The sequence below is a fragment of the Rattus norvegicus genome, chromosome 15, assembly GCF_021556685.1.
Source record: "Rattus norvegicus strain SHRSP/BbbUtx chromosome 15, alternate assembly SHRSP_T2T, whole genome shotgun sequence".
NCBI classification, from domain to species: Eukaryota; Metazoa; Chordata; class Mammalia; order Rodentia; family Muridae; genus Rattus; species Rattus norvegicus.
In genome coordinates this window covers 7,411,179-7,426,266 of record NC_141548.1, presented here as the reverse complement: position 1 = coordinate 7,426,266, position 15,088 = coordinate 7,411,179, and the positions used below count along the sequence as shown (strand labels likewise).

At 43.1% G+C, this 15,088-nt stretch overlaps 1 pseudogene; it reads left to right on the top strand.

The window, feature by feature from the left end:
- Positions 1 to 6,504: 6,504 nt before the first annotated feature.
- Positions 6,505 to 6,931, top strand: LOC148000780 (glutaredoxin-1 pseudogene; annotated as a pseudogene).
- The last annotated feature ends 8,157 nt before the right edge of the window (positions 6,932 to 15,088 follow it).

Here is a 15,088-nt window from a genome sequence, read left to right as displayed (position 1 = left end):
CACATGTGGGGCAGGCTCTGAATGGCGTTCCTTCATTCTCTGCTCTAAAATTTGCCTCCCTATCCCCTCCTGTGGATATTTTTGTTCCCCCTTTAAAGAAGGAGGCTTCACTCCTTCTTTAAAGGGGGAACAAGAATACCCTTGGCAGGGAAGAGAGAGGCAAAGATTAAAACAGAGACTGATGGAACACCCATTCAGAGCCTGCCCCACATGTGGCCCATATATATACAGCCACCCAATTAGACAAGATGGATGAAGCAAAGAAGTGCAGACTGACAGGAGCCGGATGTAGATCGCTCCTGAGAGACACAGCCAGAATACAGCAAATACAGAGGCGAATGCCAGCAGCAAACCACTGAACTGAGAATAGGACCCCCGTTGAAGGAATCAGAGAAAGAACTGGAAGAGCTTGAAGGGGCTCGAGACCCCATATGAACAACAATGCCAAGCAACCAGAGCTTCCAGGGACTAAAGACTAAATAACTTCCAATACCTAAAGACTATACATGGACTGACCCTGGACTCTGACCTCATAGGTAGCAATGAATATTCTAGTAAGAGCACCAGTGGAAGGGGAAGCCCTGGGTCCTGCTAAGACTGAACCCCCAGTGAACTAGACTGTTGGGGGGAGGGCAGCAATGGGGGGAGGGTTGGGAGGGGAACACCCATAAAGAAGGGGAGGGGGGAGGGGGATGTTTGCCCGGAAACCCGGAAAGGGAATAACACTCGAAATGAATATAAGAAATACTCAAATTAATAAAAAAAAATGGAGTGAAGCATCCACATTTCAGTCATCCTTCTTGAGTTTTATGTGGTCTGTGCCTTAGATCTTGTGTATTTCGAGTATAACCAAGAGGTGAGGATGCAAAAGAATCAAATGGATAGCTTGACGCCAGAGGTTGGTGGTGAACACCAGAGGGAAAGATCATTCTTCCAGAAATAATTGGCAGGTTTCTGGTAACTCACCTTTACCAGACTACTTGTTTGGGTCCACAGAACTCTCTCAGTTGCCATCAGCAAGGTATGTTATACCCACATACACTGGACAGTGTAGAAGGAGATGTCAAAGCCAGATGCCACATTTACACCTATGTAAATAAAAAACAGAGATCATTTACCCATAAAGGATTGCATACAGGTAGCCAACGCTATAATAAATTATGGGAACCTGAATTAACTGACACATGGCCTCCTAGAATAAGATAAAAGTACCTGCTTGTTTTATTGATACCTTTTCTGGGTGAGTAGAAACTCACTACATCAGACTGAAACTGATCATAGAGCAACTAGAAAGCTCTGCTAGGAACTTTCCCCCTAATTTTGCCACTCACTAGGAATGCTGCCATATAATAGCCCAGCTCTCACAGCCAAAGCCTGTAAATAACAGTCAAAGATGTATGCATAGTTTGGAGTCTTTGTTGTGCAGAATTCTGGGCAGGTGGAAATAATGAACAAGACGTTAAAGGAAACACTATGGAAACTCTCATTAGAGTCCAGGAAGGGTGGAAAGGCTCTTTTCTTATTTTGGGCCTGCTGTACTCCATACAAGGAGGGATTGAACCATATGATATTATGTTTACAATACACCCCCCCCATGGCTTCTAAGTCTTAGAGATCAGCACTTGGCAGAATTCTTCAACTATTTTATTCTTGAAATCCTGTCCGTCCAGTTCTCTGTAAAGTCTATTACTTTGACTATCAGAGAGACCCAGTAAACCTCTAAATCTATCAACAATATCCCCTAATTTGGACCTGGTGGTAGTGAAACTGCATGAGCCAAGTGGGCATCGAAAAGGACAATGAAAGCAATTTACAAGGACCTACGTGGCGATGTTTTACACTCTTACAGTTATGAGGTTAGGTGGAATTTTAACATGGATTCCTTACAACTAGGTCAAGAAGGTAGAAGCCACAGATGACAAGGCCAAATAGACTCCCTCCAGAACTTCTGGACCTATTAACGTTGAGCTTTCACCTGACCTCAAGCCCTTCCACTCCCTGCCCAACCTCCTGGATCTTATGTTTGGCATGAATACAGGGTCATGGTCCAAACTCTAACACCCTCAGGCCTGTCCCTGGGAACTCAGGAAGGTGGACACTAGAGAAGTGACGTCTAATGGAACTGCAGAGGACCAATCTCCGTCCACGTTGTCCTTTGCTCACTGATATCTGGTTATTTTTTGGAGAAAGGATTTGGAAGTTTATCATTTGAAGTAGGTGCACAACATTTAAAGTTTTATATTCACTGTATAACTGGGTTCACTATGTTACCAAGATCATTGCAACAGAGGGATGCAAAACAGAGACTTTGTGAGTACACATCCATGAATATGTGTAAAGAAAGACACCTTGGAAGGAATGCACAATAAGAAAATGAAATCAATATCCAATAAATTAAAGGTCTGGAGGGAAATACTGGCTTTTGGGAAACCAGGAAAACCTAGGAAATTGGAATGTATGTCACAGGACTGGATCTGGGAATAAAATTATTATCCAGAAGAATCTTCCACCCCGTGTCCCTTGATGTTTTCTCCCCATGCCAGGCCCCTGACGCAATCTGCCCTTTCAGAGCAGGTAACTACTAATGAAGCAAAGAGAAATCTCTAGCTTTAGAGGGAGGAGACATGGAAAGGGTTCCATTGTGTCACTGGAGAGCCTCCTGGAGATGGCACCTCAGAATCTGGTCACCATAAGGAAAGCTGGTTAGCAGGAGGCCCTGGCAGTTCCCGGTGACGTCGTCAGTAGACCCTTCCCTGAACAATCTCTTGTATCCAGGAGAGCCCTGGCATCTTCTGTGGTGTCACAAGTGTTGTGGTGGCACCAACTGCCTGTGGGATATTCCTTCAGTGCCTCTATGGTTCACTGATTGACCTGTTGTCCAGGCTAAGCAGGCCATTTGTGAGAAAGAACAAAGAGCATGAAGAGATGAGAGTTGGGGAGAAGGAAGATGCCCTTCTGTCTTGTCGTATAAAAGGAAGAAATAAATGGTCCTTGGGAAAGCTCAGTGACCTCTGGGCAAAGGGTGAGGAGGTTCCTTGAGGAGAGAGCCTTGAGCTGAGGCTTCCAGGTATGGAAATCTGGAGCTGGGAGCATATAAGAAGCAGCTGGACTTCCCTGCTTGTTATGGTTCCTGGAAGTCAGAGCCTTTACATCATTAATTTCTCTATTTCAGAAGCCAGTTGTTGGGAAGGACACCACTGTTTTCCTGAGACATTATGCCTTTTACTCCTTTTACTTAGAAGACAAAGGTCCTTAGGAAGAAGGGAGAGACTAGTGTCGTATCCTCGGCTCAGAGCTGACTCTTCCCCCTTTGGATTGGTTCAGTTTGTGTCTGACACTCATATCTGGGAGAGAGAAGACTTCTAGATGAGACCTCATCATCTCTGGCTTTCCACTAGAGTTATTCTGACTACCATTCCCTGATAGTGGTCCCCTTAGATTTCTGAGTCAACACGTGTGAGTGTCATGCAGTTTTCTAGTGCAGTGAAGAACTGTTAGTCAGTGAACCAGAACCAGGACTGGCTCCTTCCTGACTTCTCTAGGTGTCCTGAGCAGTAAGTGGGTGCACTAAACGATCATGTTCTACCAATACAAGGCATCTATTACTACAGTCCTGGGGTCTAGAGAGATCGATCTGTGATTCTGGGCATCACCACAGCAAATGAGTGCTGATGGAGTTTGTATTTTCATCCTGGCTTTGTACCTACAGACTACGGTGTTCTGAAGCCAAGTTCCATCCTGTGCAGCTGTGAATATGCCTGAGGAGGCTGTCTCCTTGGTTTTCTGAAGCATTGCTAAGGGAGCCAGAGGAAATCAGCTCCCCCTGCTCAACAGAGCTCTGGGGATGTTGACATTCTCAGCTTCAGCTACATATTAAGCTAGGTCAAAAGATCACCTGTCAGGTCCATTCTTAAATACCCTTCAGGGTGCTAGGGGTGGACTATAATGAAGTAGTATGCAGGAGAGGCGCTTGCCCTCTGGTGCTACAAAGCAGTGTGTGTGAGAAACACCTGAACTCTTCTATTACAGATCAGAGAGATGAGCTGCGATCACATTCAATAGACTGTGTACATTCCTGGGCTTTGGCTTTGACCATGCAGGTCTGTTGTTTCTCACTGCATTGTTCATGTGGCCAAGGTGTGGGAAAGCCCCACTCACAATTGTTTCCCATCCTCTATCCTAGGGTCTTAGAGTTTAGCACAACACTTCACCTCTTATCTTCTAGATCCACTGTCCTAACTTTACTTCAACATGCACATCTCTATTATCCTTGCACCGTGTGTGTGTGTGTGTGTGTGTGTGTGTGTGTGTGTGTGTGTGTGTGCGTGTGTGTATGGTTAGTTTGCATACAACTTTAGGGAAACCTTGCCACTGAATTCCTCTAGGAGTCTATATAAGTAATCTGTAAACTGTGGATGGGGCAAAATCCAAATGCTCTCCCGCAACGTGGCCTTCTAGAAAGAGTAGCATAAACTGCAATAAAAGGATATACTTGAAAGTAAAACTTGGAGGAAATGCCCTGGCATATCTACATTGTCACTGTGAACTGTGACATTGCTCTCTTGGCTTCTGTGCCCAGACATGAGGGCTCTGAAGCTATGCTGCATCCTGTGGAACTGTGAATGAGCTTGTGTCACACGAAGCATGTGAATGCAGTGAGAAGACAGTAGGAGGACATTGTGACACTGCCCTCCCAATGGAGACATGGAAGTGTTGACAATCACAGTGGGTGAGTCTCAAGCTGCACTTTGAGACCCAGCAAGGCTACGTTTCACCTATCAGCTCACTTCCTGCACATCCACCACAGGCCAAGGGCAGGCTCAGATGAAGCCCTGTTGAAGACAGGTGCTGTCCCTTGTGAGCTGCGTCTCAGGGTATGCGGAAGACCATTCAGCCTCCTGTGATGTGGGACATCAGAGTAGTAAGAGGCAGACAGAGGGGACAGTTCTGTGTTTGTTTTCTTGGCTACCATAACTACATCTTCCAGGCTAAGGATTTGCTCATGGAAGTCTGCTGTGTCACTTTTCTAAAGGCCAAGCTGTCTGAAGTCTCAATAACACAACTGGCTCCAGGCTGCTTTCTCAGTCACTAGGATTTTCACGCAGTCCTTCGTACCTTGTCTTCTAGAACCACAAATTCTTTTCTGGCTTCATATGTACAAGGCATATTTTCTCACTCTTGCCCCGACCCGCAGGGCAGTCGACCAGGGTCTGGGGTCCACCTAGGAGAGAATGGGGGACAAGAGACACATAGAACGGACAGCAAGTCAAGAAGTCTGATCAAGCTGACAATTTTTAATTTTTCTCAGGCTGAAGATATACTGGTAGAAGCAAAATGTGGGGAGGGGTTGGGTGACCAGAAAGAATGGGCCTGGCTTGATAACCAGGATATTGGCCAGGTAAATCGGCCAAGCGGGGGAACAGCAGGGTGGGTTGCTTAGTGACCTGACCATCAGTGCCTGACCACCGGTACTCAGTGATCTGACACCTAGATTTATGCTATCTATTGAATTTATGTAGAGCTGCAGGTGCTGCTTTGATCTAACCTAAGGCTATTGTTTTTTGTTCTATCATAAGGCTAAAATATAATGCTTTTTAGCCTGAAGAATATTGCTTATTATTCCAGCATAAGGCTAGAACACAATTGCTTTTTAACTTGAAGGCTGCTTTCGCCATCTTGAGGCTGCTCCCAACACACTCTCTCTTACTAGAGACCAGTAGGAACACATATATTGGACAGTCGTGATTATTGTCTAAACTGCTGGTGTCCATGTACGGCATTAGTGGGTACAGCATCATATCTCAGCATCTCTTACTGTAAGGGTTGGAGCAGAACTCCCACATCTCATCCTGCGTGACGATGTAGATTAGACCCATCAGATTAAATAAAGAATTGAAAAACTCTCCTGGGGGTGAGGTGGTAAGGAAATCATGTTGCCGTCCCATAAATGCACTGCTATGAGCAAGCTTCAGACACCCTCAGGGATGCAGCCTGCAGCAGAGACCACAGGCCTTTGGTGGAGAATGATTCAGTTCAAAAAGGGGAAGAGAGAAGGATGGTTGATATTGTTCCAGTAGATCTCACTGCCTATAAAAAGAGTTTCTTCCAGATCAGTGAATGGTTCTTGTAAAGCAGCTCCTGGACTGGACTACTGAGACCAACTATGAGCCCTCCAGACTGGCCTTTCCAACCAACAGACAAAAGTATCCACTCTGCGAATGATACATAGATACATACACAGAATACCAGGAAGGATACAGAGTTTCTTCAGTTCCATGATTGAGGGATTCAGCAGGAGAGATGGCTCAGCAGATAAAGGTAAACGTTGCCAACTCCCTACACCTGAGCTCCTTCCCTAGGACCTACATGATTGAAGGAAAGAACAAACCTCTCACACCTTGTCCTCAGATTTTTATGTAGTTTGGTTTTCCGGTCTTGGTCCACAGAAGCAAAGACATCAGGTTTTCCAATTCCATTTGACACGGGACCAGTACCTTCAACCGAATGTTCCTTCCTGGAAAGCTGCAGCCTGTCAGCGTGGCTCAGTGGTTTGTGAACTGCAAGTTCCCATCTGGGAAGGTGGTCGTGTTCATCCAGCACACCTGCCCCTATTGCAGAAAGACCCAAGAAATCCTCAGTCAACTGCCTTTCAAACATGGTCTTCTGGAATCTGTGAACATCACAGCCACTAACAACACCAATGAGATTCAAGATTAATTACAACAGCTCACTGGATGGAGAACAGTTCCTCAGGTTTTCATAGGTAAAGAAAGACTGCATAGGCAGACGCAGCGATCTGATCTCCATGCAACAGAATGGGGAGCTGATGACCTGACTGGAGGAGATTTGAGCTCTGCAGTTAGGAAAGGGATGCAGGCAGAGCCCATGCCAAGAGCCATCATTCAGCCATTCTGACGGCCAGTGCCCCTGAGAGATGATGTGCATCACAGAGGATGTCAGTATTTTCTGGTGACCAGACTTTTCAACAAATTGGCTTTTATTTCTTCTTTTCCTCAGTGCTAAACCCTGTTGCCGTTTGCCTCTAACCATGAGGATGAGAAGCTTAACAGACAACACTGGCTTGATTTTCCACTCTTCATGTGCTGACACGTCTCTGCCTCTAAGCCCATGTTTCCCATCCAGTTGATCTAAATCCCCATTGAATCTGTTTCTGGTTTCCTGCCATGCTGGTCAGCTCAAGTCATTTTGCAGAAGTCCACTTCCTGAATGGTTATTAAATCAATGGATATTGTGAATTTGTTCATGAGCCACACTCAGGCCTTTCCCTCCCTCCTGCATGCACCGTCCCACTTCTCCATTCACAGCTCTGAGCCAGTGTTCTCAACCTTGCCCTCCCACAACCCACAGAAGTTCACACTTGTATGAGCACGCTGTTTGAAAAATCAGATGAAGAGCTTTAGCATACTTGGTCCTCACTGTAGCCATAATAACATAGACGACAGAGCTGATGGTTCATTCATCTCTATTCTTAAAGGAGATTAAGAAAATCCCAAGAAGTTTTATGTTGATCCCAGTCAGAGTACCAGCAAAGTCAAATATGAAATGCAAAATTGCAGAGCTCTCCTACCAAGAATATCTGTATCAAAACTTGTTGGCAAAACACTGTCCTAAATAATTTCCTCCATTCACACTTCGACATTTTGTTTTGATGTCTTGCTATGACATTTAAGTATCATGGAACTGTAGGTCTCTTCTTTGGTCTCCAGTGAGAAGGACACATTCCTAATAATGATGTATCTGTAGATGACTAAAAAAGAAAAAAGAAGATCAGGATTAAAGTTCTGGGTTAAAGGTGTGACTTCCTACCTCAATTATCCAGATTAGAAGTAAATTTGAATTTACATTAAACAGAAATCCCTCACAGATTTCCCCTCTACTTTTGTGGTTTGGTAAATCTCAGATGAAGACAATTCAACAACCAAGAATAACCTTTAGAGTCATATTCTCCTCCTCACTAATATTCTTAAACAAATGGAACACTAAAAGATCAAAAGGAAGGGATGGTTATAATCAAAAGCTACATCTGGGTCAGCTCTAACTCTCTTAGTCAAGGTGACTTTGGATTCGCTCCTTAATGCCCATGGATTGCTCACATAGGACTCTGTAGAGTGTTGTTTCTACTGCCTCACTTTAAGCTCTAGGCAGACCAAGCCATCAGGTTTCTTTGGATTGCACATAAAAGACACACACATTAAGATACTTTGGATGAGATGGCTCAGTGGCCAGGTTCTTCTAAGTCTCCTCCAAATAGGATGCCCTCCTTTTTACTCCCAACTCAGCACCTCTAAATCTGCCCGCAGCTCAGTTGCTCAGGTGCCTTTAGTCATAGCTCAGCTCCCCAAATCAGCTTATTGTGTTTCTAACCTCCTGCCTGCTACACCAAGCCCAGTCTGGGAGGCCACCAATTGCCACTCAGCCCTAGATCTCAAATGGCTGGTAGTTTTTACTCCCTCTGAAGTATTAAATCCCTTCTCCTCTCCTGTGTCTCCTAGCCTGCCTGGAGGAAAACTAGAAGACCTGACTATGCCACCCAGCTGGTTGGCCAACAGCATCTTTATTGAACTATCAGGGATCAGTGTTCACAGGAAGATTCCTGATCTAAGCATCAAAACCACACCCTACAGGACTCAACGCCTGTCTCTGGTTTGGGATAGGAGATAGAGTAGTTAGAATTGGATAATTGAAATTCAAATAATTATGATAGATATGTTACTAATTATGACTGGATAAAAGCATGCAAGAGAGTGAAAATGAGTAACATGTAAGGCAAAAGGGAAAAAGCCCTAATGCAGCAAACACAGTGGACCTGCCAGAAAGACTGGGGTCTTTCTGTGCATCTGAATTTGTACTTGACCTTTTTCCGACCACTTCTTGACCACTCCATGCACCCTAAGAAGAATAGAACAAAAAGAAAAACAAAACAAAATAAAACAAAATAAAATAAAAAACAACCAAAACGAAACAAAAAGCAAAAGCAAAAGCAAAAAAAAAAAAATACCCTTGCTAAAACAGGAGGACTGAGGGAAGATTGCTTGAGGTCTTCATTGTTAACTACAACTACAAGCTACCAATGGCTTTCAATGCAAAAAGTATTTATTATTTTACTTGAAGCTTCTGTCTGGGTCAAAGAAACAGGGTTTGGAAGCAGCACCACCAGGAAACTGGAACAAATAATACTATAGAGCTCACCACTGATATTACCGTGGTGACTGAGGGCACAGCAGAGAATACTGGTGTGAGACAATGAGTCTTGTGGTGTTCTAGATGCTTGCGATATCTATGACTCTGAAGTTAGTTAGAGCCGTCCCCAAGTCAAGGCTAAATGGATTCCTCCATGTCTTTGGAGCACAAGATCTGTCATCCAATTGACTGACTATGGTTTGTACCTGGGACCTAGGCTCTGTAGTAAGGCTAAGGCTTCTGATGGAAAATCCTCCACCAAAACTCTGGATGGTCCATGGTGGTGCCAGCCAACAACCATGCCCTGAGTCCACCCTGCAGCCTCCAGAAGAGGTTTCAAGAAGTCAAAGTTACCAACATTTTATTTGTGGCTTCAGCTTGTTGTCACTTTTTATTTTAAATAAAGTGCAATTTCTGTCATAATTCCTTCTAATTTCTTCCTCACATGAAACTTCACTTTTGACCTCAAATTCTATTCATGAAGTGTTACTTTTATCTGGAGCAGGCTAAGGTTTGTATTTTCCTTTTATAACTTACTGTGATGGCTAATTGTAGTTGTCTAAATGATGCATTCTGGAGCAATTGACGCCATCAGAATGGCTGGCAGGCTGTGTCTTTGGCATTTTCTTGATGGCAGTTGATGTATGGGGACTTAGCCCACTGTGGGTGGTACCAGCCCTAGTAAGGGGAGGAGAGGTCATAGAGAAAGGTAGCTGAGCAGATGAGTAAGCAGAGTTCCTATCTGTTTTGAAGCTGCTGCCTTGTGTTCTTATCTCGTATTCCATTGATGATGAACTGTAACTTATGGGGTGAATAAAACCTTCACTTTCCCACATTGGCATTTTTATGTTTCCTATAACAATAGGAAACTAACTTGAACATTCGGAATTTTCTTGAGATCTGCTCTGATAGTCCCTCCTCCTGCAGGTATGGGACCTCAGTTTTTAAATCAATAAACACAGTTCCTGGACACCCTAAACTGTTGAAATATTCGCTCTGCCAACCGCATGACACTGCTTAAGTATCTATCACATTTTTTCTCATGACAATTTTTCCTTCCTCTTTTTTTCTCTTTAAAATTATATTTCTAAACATGTTAGCTCTTTGTACTTTAAAAGTTGTCCTTTTTCCCATAGTAGAATATTTATATTCAAATTCATGCGTTTCATAAAAGTGGGTGATTTATTGTAGTAAAATATTCTAATCACTATTTATTGTATTAATTTTATTAATTCATCAAAAACTGACCTTATTATATTATCTACTTATCCATAAAGATATAAAAGCTTTGATTTATTCAAGTCTTTAAGGTCTTTCAGAACATCAGCTGGAAAGTACTTATATGTATTCAGGATGGATCGTGGGTACTTCCTATGTCTTCTTACTAATAGTATGCTTTATAAGTGTGCTTATCCAGGGTGTTTTGTTATATATTTTAAGACTATTTTGAGTAGAATATTTCCCTGATTTCTTTCCCATGGTTTGTTTTTGGTATACAGGAAAGGTAATGAGTTTTGTGTGTTATTTTGCATTCTACTACTTTAATGAATGTATTTTCAGCTTTAAGAAACTTAATTTTTTAGAGACAACTTGTCTGTTTAGCATCACCTGTAGCTAATTCATAGTTGTCTTTGCATTAAATATTTTAATCCACATCATTTTATTTTATATTTTCAAATTATTATGAGGGGAATTTTTCCCAGATTGTCTCATGGTATGAATTGGATTGGCATAAAGGAAGGCTAAGGAATTTTGTGTGTTCACATTGTATTGTGCTTTTATGAATGTATTTATCAGTCTTAAGAGACGGTGATACATTTTTAGAGTTTTTAAAATAGAATCAGGTCATCTGTAAATGAGGACATTTTGACTTCTTCATTTTTCATTTGGGTTACCCAAGTTCACCACCCACCACTGGTGCTTATTGTCATTGATTCCACTTTTCCTCTGGGTTTCTCTCTTGTCTCTTTTCATTGTTGCTACTCCCCCCCGCCCCTTGTCCATCCTTCCCTGCCTCTACCTAGGTCCCTCCATCCCTCTGCCTCCCATGATTATGTTCTTCCCCCTTCTGAGTGGGTTTCAAGCATCCACAATTTGGCCTTCTGACATGTTACCGTTCATGTGATCAATGAAGTGGCTATGCAGCCAGTAATGGCACCAGCAATGGAGGAGTGTTCCACTTTCTCTACATCCCAGCCCACTCTGCTGCTGCCCCAGTTTTTTATCTTTGCCATTCTGATTGGTGTAATGAAGAATCTCAGGTTCGTTTTGATTTTCCTTTTTCTGATAAGTAAGGATGTTCAACATTTCTTTTTTTTTTTTTTTTTTGGTTCTTTTTTTCGGAGCTGGGGACCGAACCCAGGGCTTTGCGCTTCCTAGGCAAGCGCTCTACCACTGAGCTAAATCCCCAACCCCGGCATTTCTTGATCTGTTTCTCAGGCATTGAGATACCTCAGGTGAGAATTCTTAGTTTAGCTCTCTGTCCCAGTTTAAAAGTCGGGTTATTTGGTTGTCTGGGAGTTTACCTTTTTGAGTATTTTGTTTATTTTGAATTTTGGCACTCTCTCAGATATAGGGTTGGTAAAACTCTTCTCTGAATCTGTAGCTTGCTGTTTTACCTATTGGCAGTGTCCTTTGCTTTAACGAAAGTTTTCAGATTGTTGAGATTTCATACATTTACTGTTGATCTTAGAGCCTGACCCTTTGGTATTCTGTTCTGAAAACTTTCTCCTGTGCAACTGTGTTCTAGGAACTTGGCGACAGTTTCCCTTCTATTAGCTTCTGCATGTTTGGTTTTAAGTGGATTTCCTTCATTCACTTGGACTTGAACTGTGTAGAAAGAGATAGAAATGGATCCATTGGCACTCAACTACATGCAGACCACCAGTTAGGGTAGCATCATTTCTTAAAATGTCTTCTGTTATGTTCAAAATCCTCAGTCATCAGGGAAATGCAAATCAAAACAACCCTGAGATTCCACTTCACACCAGTCAGAATGGCTAAGATCAAAAACTCAGGTGTCAGCAGATGCTGATGAGAATGTGGAGAAAGAGGAACACTCCTCCACTGTTGGTAGGATTGCAAACTGGACAACCTCTCTGGAAATCAGTCTGGAGTTTCCTCAAAAATTGAACATTGCACTGCCTGAGGACCCAGCTATACCTCTCCTGGGCATATACCCAAAAGATGCTCCAACATACAATGAAGGCACATGGTCCACTATGTTCATAGTAGCCACATTCATAGCAGCCAAAAGCTGGGAAAAACCCAGATGCCCTTCAACAGAGGAATGGATACAGAAAATGGGGTACATCTACACAGTGAATACTACTCAGCTATTAAGAACAATGACTTCATGGAAATCTTACGGCAATGGAAGGAACCAGATAATTATCATCCTGAGTGAGGTAACCCAATCACAAGAAAAGACACATGGTATGCACTCACTGATAAGTGGAGTTTAGCCCAAGATCTCAGATTACCCAAGATGCAATCCACAGACCACATGAAGCTCAAGAAGGATGACCAAAGTGTGGAAGCTTCAGTCCCTCTCAGAAGGGGGAACAAAAATACTCACAGGAGGAAGTGTGGAGATGAAGTCTGGAGCAGAGACTGGAGGAAAGGCTACCCAGGGACTGCCCTAACTGGGGATCCAGTCTATATACATCCACCAACCTCAGACAATATTGGTGATGCCAAGAAGTGCGAGCTGACAGGAGCCTGATATAGCTGTCTTCTGAAAGGCACTGCCAGAGCATGACAAATACAGAGGCGGATGTTTGAAGTCAACCATTGAACTGAGAACAATGGAGGAGGCAGAGAAAGGATTGAAGGAGCTGAAGGGGTTTGCAACCCCATAACAACAATAATACCAACCAACTACAGCTCCAAGAGACTAAACCACCATTCAAATGGTACACATGGACAGACCCAGGGCTCCAGCAGCATGTGTAGAAAAAGATTGGCTTGTTGGGCATCAATGAGAGAAGAAGCCCTTGGTCCTGCGAAGGCTCTATGCCCCAGTGTAGAAGAATGTGAGGGCAGGGTGGCAGGAAGGGTTGGGTGGGTGGGAGAACACCCTCAGAGAAACAGGGTGAGGGGGATGGGGTAGGGGGGATATGGGTGTGAAACAGAGAAAGGCTGTAACATTTGAATGTAACTAAAAACATATAAAGAATAAAAAAATTTAAAAGGCATAACAAATGCAAAAGATTGTGGTGCCATTCCATAGTCGTGATGTGTTTCTTCTGTGAGAGCATAATGGTTAACTCACTTCTCTATGACTGTCTTCTTATTTGAAAGTAAATAATGGGATCATCTGTGGAGTGGTTGGTAAAAATAAAAGCATTGCCTAACATGAATAAGTTCCTCCAGAGCATGTGCTTAACATTCTAGGTATAGAGCAATTAGCTGGGGGGATTAAAAAGAAAAACCAAACAAAAAACAACATCAATGATTAAAATAAATTTTGAATGCTGGGATTAAGGTGTGTGCCAACTGTGATAGGCTTTGTAGATATTTCTAATAAAGAAACACAGGTCCTGTCACAATTCTAGCAGTCGCCAGCAGAGAGAGCTGTGAGGTAGTGTGTGCTTCTTCCTTTCCAAGATACCCCATGGACTCAGGCCTGCATCCAGTGAGCTGGAAGGAAGAGCAGCCTAGTTGAAACTGCTGATGTGTTGATTACCTGAGACCATATGAGTTAACTCTCTTTTTCATGCCTGTTTTTCTTATTTGAAAGTAAATAATGTGATCATGTGCGGTGTGGGTGGTAAGAATAAAATCTTTAACATGAAGAATAGGGCCATGAAGAGTGTGGGTAACATTCTAGGTACAGAGTAAATAGAGGGAATTACCAAAGAAAACAATGGGAATTCTAACAACAATTGCAAAAAAAGAAGAGAAAAAAGGAGAAAAAAACTTTATGGGTGCTGGGATTAAAGGCATGTATCAACACTGACCAGCATTGTAGGTATTTCCAATAAAATATTAACAAACAAACAACCCTATTATTCTTTTAGCAATTGCAGCGGAGAAGACTGAGAGATCGTGTGCTGCTGCCGCCATGCCAAGATTCTGTAGCAACAACTTCCTTGGTGATAGGAGCCTGTATGCAGCAGGCCCCTTGGTGGGCCTGTCATCTCACAAAAAGATGCTTCAGTAATCCAAAAGATTGGACTCCAGTATACTTCAGGCCAGGAAAGAAGCCAGCTACCATGGGTGAAAGAACAAAGGAAAAATTACATTGGAAAAATCTGTGCCTTATTTGGCAGAAATGACCCTAAACTTCTGAGGCGTCCACCATCTCCACCCCTCTGTTTTGAGCTTTGCATAGCGATGCTTTCCAACTCCAGGTGGGAGTCAAAGCCAGAGCCCTTCCCAGAGAAGCCATACGTGTTTTTGTCTCTTACATCTGTGAGGTTAGGAGGCGTCATAGCACAGACTGAGCACACCTAGGATAAGAACACAGAAGCCACACATGACAATGCCAAATGGACTTTCCCCTGAACTTATGGACCCACTAAAATTGAGGTTTAACCTGACCTCAGGCTGTTCGACTCCCTGCCCATCCTGCTGATTCTTATGTTTGTTAGGAATAAAGTATCAAGGGGCAACCCCCAATATCCTCATGCCTGGACTTGGAAATTAAGGAAGACAGATATTGGAGAAGTGATGGCTATCGGGCTACAATGGAGGAACACGCAGTCCAGGTTGACCTTTACTCACTGATGACCAATTTAATTGTCTGAGTGTATTTGAGAAAGGGAGGATGTCCAACTTAATATGTAAAAGAAGGGACAGAAATTTATGATTTTATATTTGCCCTGTATCTGATCCCCTATATTCCCAAGAAAAGGGAGTTTTTATTGCAAGAAGTAGGATTATT